Source organism: Oncorhynchus clarkii, chromosome 12, assembly GCF_045791955.1.
Source record: "Oncorhynchus clarkii lewisi isolate Uvic-CL-2024 chromosome 12, UVic_Ocla_1.0, whole genome shotgun sequence".
NCBI classification, from domain to species: domain Eukaryota; kingdom Metazoa; phylum Chordata; class Actinopteri; order Salmoniformes; family Salmonidae; genus Oncorhynchus; species Oncorhynchus clarkii.
This window is the reverse complement of record NC_092158.1, coordinates 54,893,607-54,907,469: the sequence shown is the minus strand read 5'-3', so window position 1 is coordinate 54,907,469 and position 13,863 is coordinate 54,893,607.

Below are 13,863 nucleotides of genomic sequence, written 5' to 3'. Positions count from 1 at the left end.
GGGGCTATAGCTTAATATTAAGAGGGTGGGAACGATGCTGAATGGGTGTAGACAAAGAATAGCTCTTCACTAGACAGCAAAACATTCAAAGGCGATTTTCTCAAATGTGAGTTCACAAGTTGATTATATTTCAAAGCAGAATTACTTTCCCATTGTTCCTCAAATGTAGTGTATGATATACCATTTTGTAGCTTTGAGTCTCTACTTTTATCTAATGTAAAAAACACTATTTCCAATTTTGCTACATACAGTGCATTGCGAAAGTATTCGGCCCACTTGAACTTTGCGACCTTTTGCCACATTTCAGGCTTCAAACATAAAGATATAAAACTGTATTTTTTTTGTGAATAATCAACAACAAGTGGGACACAATCATGAAGTGGAACGACATTTATTGGATATTTCAAACTTTTTCAACAAATCAAAAACTGAAAAATTGGGCGTGCAAAATTATTCAGCCCCCTTAAGTTAATACTTTGTAGCGCCACCTTTTGCTGCGATTACAGCTGTAAGTCGCTTGGGGTATGTCTCGATCAGTTTTGCACATCGAGAGACTGAAATTTTTTCCCATTCCTCCTTGCAAAACAGCTCGAGCTCAGTGAGGTTGGATGGAGAGCGTTTGTGAACAGCAGTTTTCAGTTCTTTCCACAGATTCTCGATTGGATTCAGGTCTGGACTTTGACTTGGCCATTATAACACCTGGATATGTTTATTTTTGAACCATTCCATTGTAGATTTTGCTTTATGTTTTGGATCATTGTCTTGTTGGAAGACACATCTCCGTCCCAGTCTCAGGTCTTTTGCTGACTCCATCAGGTTTTCTTCCAGAATGGTCCTGTATTTGGCTCCATCCATCTTCCCTTCAATTTTAACCATCTTCCCTGTCCCTGCTGAAGAAAAGCAGGCCCAAACCATAATGCTGCCACCACCATGTTTGACAGTGGGGATGGTGTGTTCAGGGTGATGAGCTGTGTTGCTTTTACACCAAACATAACGTCTTGCATTGTTGCCAAAAAGTTCAATTTTGGTTTCATCTGACCAGAGCACCTTCTTCCACATGTTTGGTGTGTCTCCCAGGTGGCTTGTGGCAAACTTTAAACGACACTTTTTATGGATATCTTTAAGAAATGGCTTTCTTCTTGCCACTCTTCCATAAAGGCCAGATTTGTGCAATATACGACTGATTGTTGTCCTATGGAGAGAGTCTCCCACCTCAGCTGTAGATCTCTGCAGTTCATCCAGAGTGATCATGGGCCTCTTGGCTGCATCTCTGATCAGTCTTCTCCTTGTATGAGCTGAAAGTTTAGAGGGACGGCCAGGTCTTGGTAGATTTGCAGTGGTCTGATACTCCTTCCATTTCAATATTATCGCTTGCACAGTGCTCCTTGGGATGTTTAAAGCTTGGGAAATCTTTTTGTATCCAAATCCGGCTTTAATAAACTTCTTCACAACAGTATCTCGGACCTGCCTGGTGTGTTCCTTGTTCTTCATGATGCTCTCTGCGCTTTTAACGGACCTCTGAGACTATCACAGTGCAGGTGCATTTATACGGAGACTTGATTACACACAGGTGGATTGTATTTATCATCATTAGTCATTTAGGTCAACATTGGATCATTCAGAGATCCTCACTGAACTTCTGGAGAGAGTTTGCTGCACTGAAAGTAAAGGGGATGAATAATTTTGCACGCCCAATTTTTCAGTTTTTGATTTGTTAAAAAAGTTTGAAATATCCAATAAATGTCGTTCCACTTCATGATTGTGTCCCACTTGTTGTTGATTCTTCACAAAAAAATACAGTTTTATATCTTTATGTTTGAAGCCTGAAATGTGGCAAAAGGTCGCAAAGTTCAAGGGGGCCGAATACTTTCGCAATGCACTGTAATACTGAATCCAGGTGGTGAGTCACAAATATGACCAACCTGGGACTGGTGCCTGGCCAGACACTGATGGACAACAAATCCACCAGCTTTTGCAAGTAGACTGTGAATGAAATAAAATATCATCACTCAATAAACATATAGTAAAAATGTCTCTAGTTTGGAAGTAATTATACTAATAGAGTGATTGTAAGTACAGAATAGATTCAGGCCAGTAACCCTGACGCCATTACTATTGCCGCATTTGTTACAGGTCCAAGTTTCGGGACTGGTGCAGCGGATAATAGTTCTTGTAACACAAACAAATTATGAAACAGGAGAATGTGGCTTCTCTTTCAAAGGTTCTCTCAATTATGACAACACACAGGTCCAGCATCGCATGTGCAGTTGAAGTCGGAAGTTTACATACGCCTTAGCCAAATACATTTAAACTCAGTTTTTCACAATCACAATTCCTGACATTTAATACTGGTAAAAAAATTCCCTGTCTTAGGTCAGTCAGGATCACCACTTTATTTTAAGAATGTGAAATGTCAGAATAATAGTAGAGAGGATTATTTATTTCAGCTTTTATTTCTTTCATCACATTTCCAGTGGGTCAGAAGTTTACATACACTCAATTAGTATTTGGTAGCATTGCCTTTAAATGGTTCAACATGGGTCAAATATTTTAGATAAGATTCCACAAGCTTCCCACAATAAGTTTGGTGAATTTTGGCCCATTCCTCCTGACAGAGCTGGTGTAACTGAGTCAGGTTTATAGGCCTCCATGCTCGCACACGGTTTTTCAGTTCTGCCCACAAATGTTCTATAGGATGAGGTCAGGGCTTTGTGATGGCCACTCCAATATCTTGACTTTGTTGTCCTTAAGCCATTTTCCACAACTTTGGAAGTATGCTTGGTGTCATTGTCCATTTGGAAGACCCATTTGCGACCAAGCTTTAACTTCCTGACTGATGTCTTGTGATGTTGCTTCAATATATCCACATAATTATTTTTCATCAGACCAGAGGACATTTCTCCAAAAAGTACAATCTTTGTCCCCATGTGCAGTTGCAAGCCGTAGTCTGGCTTTTTTTAAATCGTGGTTTTGGAGCAGTGACTTCTTCCTTGCTGAGCAGCCTTTTAGGTTATGTTGATATAGGACTAGTTTTACTGTGGATGTAGATACTTTTGCACCTGTTTCGTCCAGCATCTTCACAAGGTCCTTTGCTGTTTTTCGCACCAATATATGTTCATCTCTAGGAGACAGAACGCGTCTCCTTTCTAAGCGGTATGATGGCTGTGTGGTCCCATGGTGTTTGTACTTGCGTAATATTTTTTGTACAGATGAACGTGATATCTTCAGGCATTTGGAAATTGCTCCCAAGGATGAACAAGACTTGTGGAGGTCTTAATTTTTTTTCTGGGGTCTTGGCTGATTTCTTTTGATTTTCCCATGATGGCAAGCAAAGAAGCACTGAGTTTGAAGGTAGGCCTTAAAATACATCCACAGGTACAGCTCCAATTGACTCAAATTATGTCAATTAGCCTATCAGAAGCTTCTAAAGCCATGACAACATTTTCTGGAATCTTCCAAGCTGTTTAAAGGCACAGTCAACTTAGTGTATGTAAACGTCTGACCTTACTGGAATAGTGAAACAGTGAATTGTAAGTGAAATAATCTGTCTCTAAACAATTGCTGGAAAAATGACTTGTGTCATGTACAAAGTAGATGTCCTAACCAATTTGCCAAAACTATACTTTGTTAACAAGAAATTTGTGGAGTGGTTGAAAAACAAGTTTTCATGACTCCAACCTAAGTGTATATAAACTTCCGACTTCAACTGTAGTCCCAGTGCGAAGCGAACACGTCTCACTGCCCCCTACTAGCCAACAGTAGTATAAAAGCGTCCTTGAGGACTGACATTTCAGTAAAAGCATTCTTTGCCAATACAAAGAAACACTTCATAAACACAAATGTGACCATACATTTTGTGTGCGTCACACACTCCCTGACAAAAAATTAAATGGATCCTGACATAACCAAAACTCAAAATCTAAACCTCAAAATCTGAAAACTTATTTTTCATCAATAAACATATATAGTGTATGTGTACAGCATGTAAGTGGGCCGCATGTAAGGTGCAAGTCAGTAAGGTGGAAGAATGTAGTAAGGTCTTTCCCATTCTGGTAAGTAAGTCGCACTGAATGTTACATCGAGTGTGTTAACTTTATGGTGTGATTGAGAGTGGGTGGTCTACTAGAGATAGAAGGTCAAAGCAAATGTTCACATATGAGACACTTGGTCAACCTTCAATGCAGTGTGCACATCAACTACAGGGGAGGTCCTGGGTCTCTCTTCCTGCTCATGTTCTAAATGCTCCTCGTGCTCATTCTCTGGCTCTGGTTCGTTTCGATCAGATAAGTGTTCGTTCTCAGCTTGTCTTTGTTCTTCCATTACAGGTACTCAGACTGTATCTCTTTGTATCATGGGAGGTATTGCAGGTACTTGGATTGGAGCTCTTTGTTCTGTCCTAGTCACTGGTCTCCTTAACCAATAACTTCCTGTCCATTCATCACCCGAGTCAGATGTATCCCTGTTGTGAGTGTGTTCTTCCACATCACCGACTCTTGACTGTCTGTTTCTCTGCATAGATCGCTTCTCCGGTGCCAATTTAGTTGGACACAGTGGTGGAGGTTCAACTGGTAAGTCATTCACAAGTAGTAACAAGTTTCGGGGGAGTGTTTTGGTTTTACGCCTGTCTCCAACCTCGGGATGTACTATGTATACCGAATTGTCTGCAAACTGTTCCTTCACTAAGTAGATCACTTTCTCCCAGTATGATCTTAGCTTCCTGGACCCTCCCCGCTCACTGAGGTTCCTAACCAGAACACGATCTCCAGTTTGCAGAACTACCCCTTTCATCTTCTGGTCATAGTAGGATTTGCCTCTACCACTTGACTGCTTTCTGTTCTTGTTTGCGATCCAATATGCTTCAGTCATTCTTCCTGCCTACTCTTCTGCATATCTCTTGTGTGTGACTGGGTCTACTGGAGGGTGTGGATGATGACTGTAGAGCAGATGGTAGGGTAAGTAACCAGTGGACTCATGTCGGGTGCAGTTGTATGCGTGTTCCTTCTCTACTTCTCTTTGTCTGCCAGCGTTCGCAACATCTGTAGCAAGGTGCGGTTAAATCTCTCAGCTGGGTTAGCTTGGGGATGGTATGGTGAGGTTCGGGAATGGACAATCCCTGACAGCTGCTGGAGTGTACGGAACGGAACACCTCATTCTCATTCTCAATCTCCCAACCCTGATCATGATGCTGTTTTGAGGGGTATCCAAATCTAGTAAAATGATCAACCACCACCAGGATGTACTCATAACATCCTCGGCTGGTCTCCAGATGTAAGTAATCAATACAGACTAACTCCACTGGTGAGCTAGACGTGATGCTACCCATAGGTGCTAGCACATGCATGGTGAGTTTCTTCTGCTTTATGCACGGACATTTCCTTGTGACATAGTTCTCGATTTCCTTCTTCATAAATGGCCAGTAGATCCTCTCTCTCGCAAGGTTGAGTACTCTTTCAGGTACCAACGTGCCCCATGTCGTCATGGAGATGTTTAAGGGATACCGGGTCTGTACTTTACAGGAAGGACAAGATGTTGTCTCTCATTGGTCCGTCTATATCGGAGCCCATTTTCCAGGTTCAATTTGCTCCACTCGTAGAACATCTTCCGTGTGACGCTGTTCACCACTTCTCTCATTTCATCAGCAAGTACTGGAGCAGTCTCCTTAAGCTGTACAATCTCTCCAATGGCTGGGTCTTCACGTTGGGCTTTCACCAGCTCGTCATGACCTATTATTGGCAGAAGTGCACTGGGCTGTTGACTGGAGTCTACAGAGGAGATGTGGAGGGCAGCGATCCAGGCCACATCCTTCCTCTGGGCCGCTTGGTTCCCTTCCCAAGTTGCACACACAACAAGTGTGCTCTGGTGTTCGCCTGTCCAGTCCACAGGTGTCCTGGAGGACAGCTGGGGGCCTTTGGTCTTTTCTCTGTGCGGCTGAACTTGTGGCATTCCAGATTTCACTTGGAGCAGCTCATAGAGTGTCTTGGCTATTCCAGAGAAGTCCTGGAAGTATGATCTGTAGTAGCTGAGGAAACCAATGATCCTCTTGATGTCGCCCACTGTCTGTGGCGTCTTGATTTTCAGGGACAGCAATGCATCCAGGTCCTTAGGGTCAATCCTCACCCCTTCGGCCAGACACGAGGCACCCCACGTATCGGACCTCCCGGAAGAGGTTGCACTTCTCTGGCCGGGGTTTCACTCCATGATGTTGGAGAGCTTTGAGGACTTTGCGGATTTCATCCACATGCTCGTCAAAAGACTTTGTGTAGCAAAGGAAATCGTCCAGGTATGGAATATAGGATTTGTCCCTAAGGGAGCTCAGCACCTCTTCCATGGTCCTCTGCAATGCTGCGAGTGCGTTGGAGAGTCCAAATGGAATTCTCACCCATTCGTAGAGTCCCCAAGGGGTGATGAAGGCTGTGAGATGTCGGGAACCCTCTGCTATGAAACCTTGATGGTAGGCTTTACCCTGGTCTAAGATGCTGAACCAGGAGTAGCCACCAAGGGTGTCTATCAGGTCTTGGATTCTGGGCAATGGGTGCCTGTCAGGTACCATCTTCTGGTTTAACAGGTGGTAGTCAATACAGAGGCGCAACGTTCCATCCTTTTTACGGACGCACACAACAGGCGCGGAGTAAAGAGACTTAGATTTCACTATCCACTCCTTCATCGGAAGATATTGAATATACCCCTTAACTTATTGGAATAACGGCTTCGGGACTGGTGAGTACGCTCTCTGCACAGGAATGTCATCTTTGAGGTTGAGTGACATTTGCAGGCTTGGAATACACCCAAGGTCATTGCTGTCTCGAGCGAACGCTACCGATTCTTCATATAACGTCTTATTGGCTGTCTCTTGCTGCCTGTCGCCTAGGTGACTGATGTCAACTGGCAGGTGCCACAGTGACGGGTTTCCATCAGCTGGTGGGGTGGTAAGACTGTTGACCTCCACATTGAACCCTAATTTGCATTATGAGTCTGTTTCAACCACCTTCTGGATGGGCTGAATACTGACCAGAGCTGTCTTTCGTGGCAGGTGGATGCTGAGCGTTGTGTTGTTGCCTACCAGCACTGCTACATATGGCCTCCTTGGGTCCTGGATTTCTAGCCAGCCTTCACCCATATCCAGTTGCTGTAGTGGCATACTCTTTTCATCTGGCTCAAACAACACTGGGGTGTCGGATTGGTCTATACTGAGCGGAACTCTACACTTAACCCAAGCTACCTGGCCAGTGGCCTGTTGGCCAACTCTCAGGCGTTCTTGCTGAACATTCGGTTTTATGGTCTGCATACAGCTCACAATGGTCTTTGCTTTGTCAATCTGGACAGAGATGGCCCCACAGAGTAGGGTAATGAGGGTAGGTATGAGTCTCTCTGGTTGCCCTTGGACCAGTTCTTCAAGTACGTTGAAACCAAGCAATGGCCTCTCCAGTGGTAGACTACTCACTAGGAAAGGGATTTTGATTGACAGGCTGGGGTTCTCATTCCCAGGTAAGTTTACTGTTATGGCAACCCAACCATCGAAAGGGACAAGGTTTCCATTTACTGCATACACATCTAGCTCATCACCATTAATGATATCAATGAGTGGTTTAATATCAAGATCAGGTAGGTATTTGTCTTTCGAAATACGATCTATCATGCTGAGTTGAGCTCCTGTGTCAAGCAAAGCACTCACTGCTAAGCCATTCAAGTTACATTGGGTCAGGGCTCTTTCCCTTGCAACAATGTTCATTTTTAGCAGCTGATGGATCTAGTGAAGTGGAAAAGTGGAGATCTTACTCAGCCTACGAATCTGTTGTACGTTGACTACTTCTGGCGTGATACAGAGAGGAGTATTGGTATTACTACATGGCTCTGTAATAAGCTCAGTTCTTTGGACACTATTAGCCTGGGACGGTTGTCGGGGCCCGGTCACTGGGCCCTTGCAGTGACCGGCTTCAGTTTCCCTGGCACTTTGGGTATATTTAGACAGCCCAAGGCCCTGTGACCTTCCTCACCGCAAAATAAGAAATGACTACAATTAGACGGACCCTGTTCGACACATTTTGGTACAGACATAAGGTTTATCTCTTCCAGGCTGCATTGTTCTACTCGTAGAACATCGGCACAGATGATCTGATTGCCATTGTGGTATTGACTGTTTAATTTAATGGATTATGCTGGTGAGTGCATCTATTTTGGCTGAATTGTATGCATGTGACGTGTGTTGACAAGGCATGGGGCCTAGCCTTCCTTGTCTCTCACTTTCCTCACTCATTATTCTCATCACATCTCAATATTGTCTCGTCACTGACATCGTTACCTGAGAGTAGGGGTTTTAGTTCTCTGTATTTACGCCCAAGTCCCTGGTGCACAGTGTGTAGGAAAATATCTTGAACAGTGGATGCACTGTATTTTATGCCTGCATCAGCTAATTTAGATGAGAACAAGTGTCACGAACGTTGTTGTAAGAATCGGACCAAAAGGCAGCGTGGTTTGGGTTCATCATCTTTATTACGTGAACCGGCAAAAAACAATAAAGAACAAAACAAACATGAAGCTATGCAGTGCTCAAGGCAACTATACACAAACAAGATCCCACAACAAACAGGTGGGAAAAAGCTGCCTACATGTGATCCCCAATCAGAGACAACGATAGACAGCTGCCTCTGATTGGGAACCATACCAAGCCAACCTAGAAATAAAGAAACTAGAATGCACAACCTAGTCACACCCCGACCTAACCAAAATAGAGAATAAAAGATCTCTAAGGTCAGGGCCTGACAGTACCCCCCCCCCCCCCCCCCCATAAAGTTGCGGACTCCGGCCGCAAAACCTGACTCTATAGGGGAGGATTCGTTGTTTTAGTCCTATCACACGGTAGAGGAATTGTTGTGGTGTCTCTTGCTCATCTTGTCTAGCGTACATTAACTCCTGGAATAGTTCAGTACTGTTATTTTCTCTTAAGTGGGTCAGGAGGAACCCCTTGAACTCCGCTATTGTCATTTCTGAGCATGCCTCTGACCATTTCCGAATCACTGAAGTCTTCTTTGATTCCTTACTCCATCTGCTTACACACGCTGTTGTAGGTGATGTCTGATGTGTAGTCACCGATTTGACCCCCCTGTATTTTGAAATCCCTATGGTGGAGGTAGGAGAGGTCTCTTAAGGAGATCACCTTCTCGTGTTTTGGGTGTGTCGTCAGCCCAGACTGCAGGCTTCTGCATAGCGTGTCACTGTACTGTGTTGTAGAGGGCGGTGTGGACATCGGCTGTGAGGTAGGTATGGTAAAATGTTGGAGAAGTGTCTTGCTAAGCTCCTCATAATTTGCGAGCACTCTATGTAAATCAGTATTTGGTGTCGTTTTGACTGTGCTAGCTGTGACTGCATGAGCTATTTCAGTAAGTGGAGGGACTGTTAATGTGTCACATGGCTCAATATTATCACTTGGGTCGAACATAGATGTTATATTATGAGTCTGTATAACAGTATCAACATTATCTTTCAAAACCAACAATTCAACCATGCCGCCATCCTCTGACTCAAGTAATGACTTACTGTACATAAAGGTGCCGATGTACTCAAAGCAACCTTCATGATCACCCTCTCTGACTGGTTTTTTGTCTTGCACTTGACCCATGGTATTGGCAATTTGAAAAAGTTCCTTTGCTGACAGGCTGAGCAGGCTCTTCCTGATGTCCCACACCAGGCTCTTCTTCCCACTGTCTGACATTGTAACTTCTTCCTTTTCCTTATGAACGGTCAACACAGCCCAGAATCAAGAATCTGTCTCTGCTCACATCAGACTGCCCGCAACATGGATTTCAGCAGCAGATCCGTCTTGGTCCCAGATGTTATCTATCACTGGATCAGCTCCCGCCCAACAGGTGGCGCCTATCAAGGACGAGCCCCCCAAAACTGGTTGCAGGTCCCAGATTTGGGACTGGTGCAGCAGATAATAGTTCCTGTAACACAGGATAAATGATGAAACAGGAGAACGTGGCTTCTCTTTCAAAGGTTCTCTCAATTATGAGAACACACAGGTCCAGGATCGCCAATAGTCCCAGTGTGAAGCGAACACATCTCACTGCCCACTACTGGCCAACAGTAGTATAAATGCCTCACAATGGCGAAACCTTGGAGGACTGACCATACATTGTGTGTGTCACACATTCAAATCAAGGCTGATTGCTTGCTGACACATATTTGTATCACGTTAGTTAAAAAGACTGGTATTCAGGCTAGACAAGTAGCATACTTCATTTAGTTTTGTCCTATACAAAATAGAATTTTATGAGAACAGTCATGTTGTTTTTAGTACTAGTAAAGACGAAGCCCCTGAAATGCTAGGTAGCTAGTTAGTGCTAACTAACTTAGCCCTTTATAATGACTCCCAGTTCCATCACAGTAAAGCCAGATAGCCACCAGGGTCTAAGTTATCGAGGGCAAGTGTTAACCCAAACAAAATGTCTATTTTCATAAAACTAGCTAACTACCTAACTTGCAAATCTGGGTTAGTTATAAATATCTTTGTCCAAGTTTAAATGAATTGGCTAGGTAGCTAATGTTAGCTAGCATAGGGATCATCTTAGCTAGCCAGTTAAACATTATCAATAGCAAGCTGGCTAACGTTACATCCTATCAAACCGTATGGTCAGGGGCAACTTTAGCTATGCAAATCTGCCTGTCTATGACGTTATCTATATTACATATTAGGGAGAGGCTATGTATTTAGCTAATTACATCACAGTTTCATAGCTAGTTGGCAAATCATTAGTCACGGTCATCATGTTGTATGTGTGTTGTATGTAATCCATTCCTGAGCAATATTGTTGAATGCATTAGAATGTGGCACCAACTTTATGGAAGCATATCTTCCCTCCTTTGCTTTTCAAGTATGTGTGTGTTGCGACTTGACAAAATGTTCACAAAGCAACTGGGGGTGGACCACACCTTGTTGTCTCTGGGCATGTAACTAATCAATACCCAACCCATCCATACCCGTCGTGACACACTCACTTCCAAATCTTATTTGGACTAGACTGACTTTATGACCAAAACTATCCTATTTACACTTTGATAGTATTGATGCCACATAGGCCATTTATAACCAGATAAGGTGGTTCTAGGAGGAAGTTCCCTTTTAATAACACTGCTAGCACAGATAGGACAAATGGAAATTCATTTACTTAGGCATTAATCATGCAAACACAAATGTTTTCATTGTGGCACAGCATCAGTGAGAGTCAAACCTATGATTTTCTGTTCTTTATCCATGGAATTAGTCCACTGCGCCACCAGGATGGAGCTAGCATACCATGTTTTTTTTTTACTTTTACAAAGCTGTTCATTTTAGTCTATTCAAACAAACCCCTTTCAAAGGAAACAAGCACTCATTAAGATCAGGTGTGGCCAATTAGTGGGCGCAGCCAACACACCTGAACACACTTAAAAAGACAGAGAAAAGAAAGAGTTTTGTTGACTCTGAGAATGGAATGTATCAGTGGTGGCTGGTGGGAGGAGCTATAGAAGGACGAGCTCATTGTAATGGCTGGAGGAGAATTAATGGAATGGAGTTAAACATGCGGTTTCCATTTGCTTGATACGATTCCATTCCAGCCATTACAATGAGAGTCCTCCTATAGCTCCTCCCACTAGCCTCCTCTGGAATGTATATGTTTTTAAATAACATTCTCAGATTGTTTTTCTGAATGTTAGTAAAAAAAATTGTGGTTTTAATGTTCTGGGAACATGACTTTAAATAGAATCATGAGGAAACCAGTATAGAAAACTTATGCTGAAATTCCCGCAGAAGAACATTGTTTCTTAATGTTCTCTGAACTATTTGAGAACATTCCTAATGTCAAACTAGTTGGAGAATATTCCTAGAACATTACCAAAATTGAAATGAAACGTAACCATGTTTGAACATTCTGTTAAATTAATGAAATGCCAAGAAAATAATTGTTTTTTTTTGTCAAGTTCCTTAAATGCGTTGAGAATGTAGGACAACCACGCTCTCACCAAGCTCTAAGAAACATATGGTTCTCAGAACGTGATGTGCTAGCTGGGTAATGATTTAAAGCCACATGAAACCATCCCTTATAGTGACACTGATTATTTAGTGATACGGAGGTGAACAGAAGGTACAGTTAATATTGACATTCCTGGAATAACCCCTCGGAAACATGTCTGCACAATCTGTTGCAAAGACAAGCCATTTTCAACTCACCTGGTGATTTTCAACTCACCTTACCAGTGCTCAAGTCGCTGTGTAGGCAGGGAGAACTCCCCTCATCCACTACATACCCAAAATGCTATCCTTTGGTAGAGTTTTATAAGGCAATGGGTGTGATTACTTGTGATCTTAAGCAAATGGAATAACAGAAGAGACACGCACATACAGTACATTCCCTTTGCATTTAGCCCATTTATAGAGTCATTGTTTAGTGGATCTGTAACGTATTGGTATACGTGGGTGTGCAAGTACGGTAGTAGTCAAATGTATAACACTAATTGTACCAGCATGATGAGTCAACCAGAACAAAGAGATTCAAACAAGGTGTCACCTCACCGCTGTTCTATAACCCTCAGTTATATTCCATATCACATCCATCTTTATTTTTCAAGTAGCATGCCACAGTGCTTTCCATTATGAGTAAGATAAAGCGCAGGTCGAACATATCAGTTTATGAAAGGACAGTTTCCTCACCGCTCATCACAACTTGCACCTCCATGATATCCAATCTTCATCGATATCAGGATTATGTGCTTTTTAATGGTATAGCTAGATATGGCTGCTATTTGCATAGTGTGTCCACACTGACACCACCAGCAACAATACATTGGCTTGTTTATCACATAGGAATAGAGCACCAGAGATTAAAATAATGGGATGTCATTACATTTATTGTCAATATCCGCTTGTTATCACAGTGGCACGGTGTCAGGCTATTTGGGGAAAAATGTTCGCTCTCCATTTCACTCACTCACTCCTTCTCTCTATGTCTCTCTCTCTCCTTCCATCTTTCTCTCTCTCTTGCTCTCTCTCACAGATTAAGCAAAGCTCCCAGGATGCTGTGTGTGTGTGTCGTGTGGAGGTAATTACCTGCACAGACATGGCACAGAACAAAGCAATCAGGGAGGGGCCCTAAATACAGGGTCTAGACTTGGTGTCTCTCTCTATTTCTCTCGCTCCTTTTCTCTCCCTCTCTCTCTCCCCCCCCCCCCACCCCACCACACCCTCTCTCATTTTATTGTTTGGCCCTGAAAACAACTTCAAACTCAATCAACAAAAATTAGAGTAAAAAGAAATTCACAAAAAAACGCTTCGCATTGTGTTCTCTTCTTTTCCGAAGAAAACATGAGAGAAGATGAAATGCTCTTGGTAACTGTCAGATTATTGTATTACATATAAAGACACATCTGTTTATACGCCGAGAAGCATGAACATATCTAGCTGGCATAATGCTGAGATCAGCTAACCAAACAACTTCCCCGTCCTCCCTTTTTAACGCGCGCTACAGTCAAGTCGGCTCTAAAAAAAAACTAGCCAATAGTTCTGGATGTAGAGAAACACCAGACTTCCAACACAGCCTAGTCTCGCAAAGAGACAGTGGGTCTGAACTCCCGTAATAGCTTCCTTTGAAGACATTTAGATAGTGCTTGTAATCAGCCTAATTGATTGTAATAAGGCACCGGGGGCATATTGTTTTTCTGTGGGAGAGAGGCTTTGGGAATCAGATGTGTTTTGCCAGAGCTACAGTATAATTTAGTTAATGACACCCATTACTCCAAAGCCAAACAGTGTCACTCACTTAGGCCTCTTTAGGTCAGCCTGTGTAGACCATGTAATTTCACTCCAATATGTACAAACTAGGTGATTAC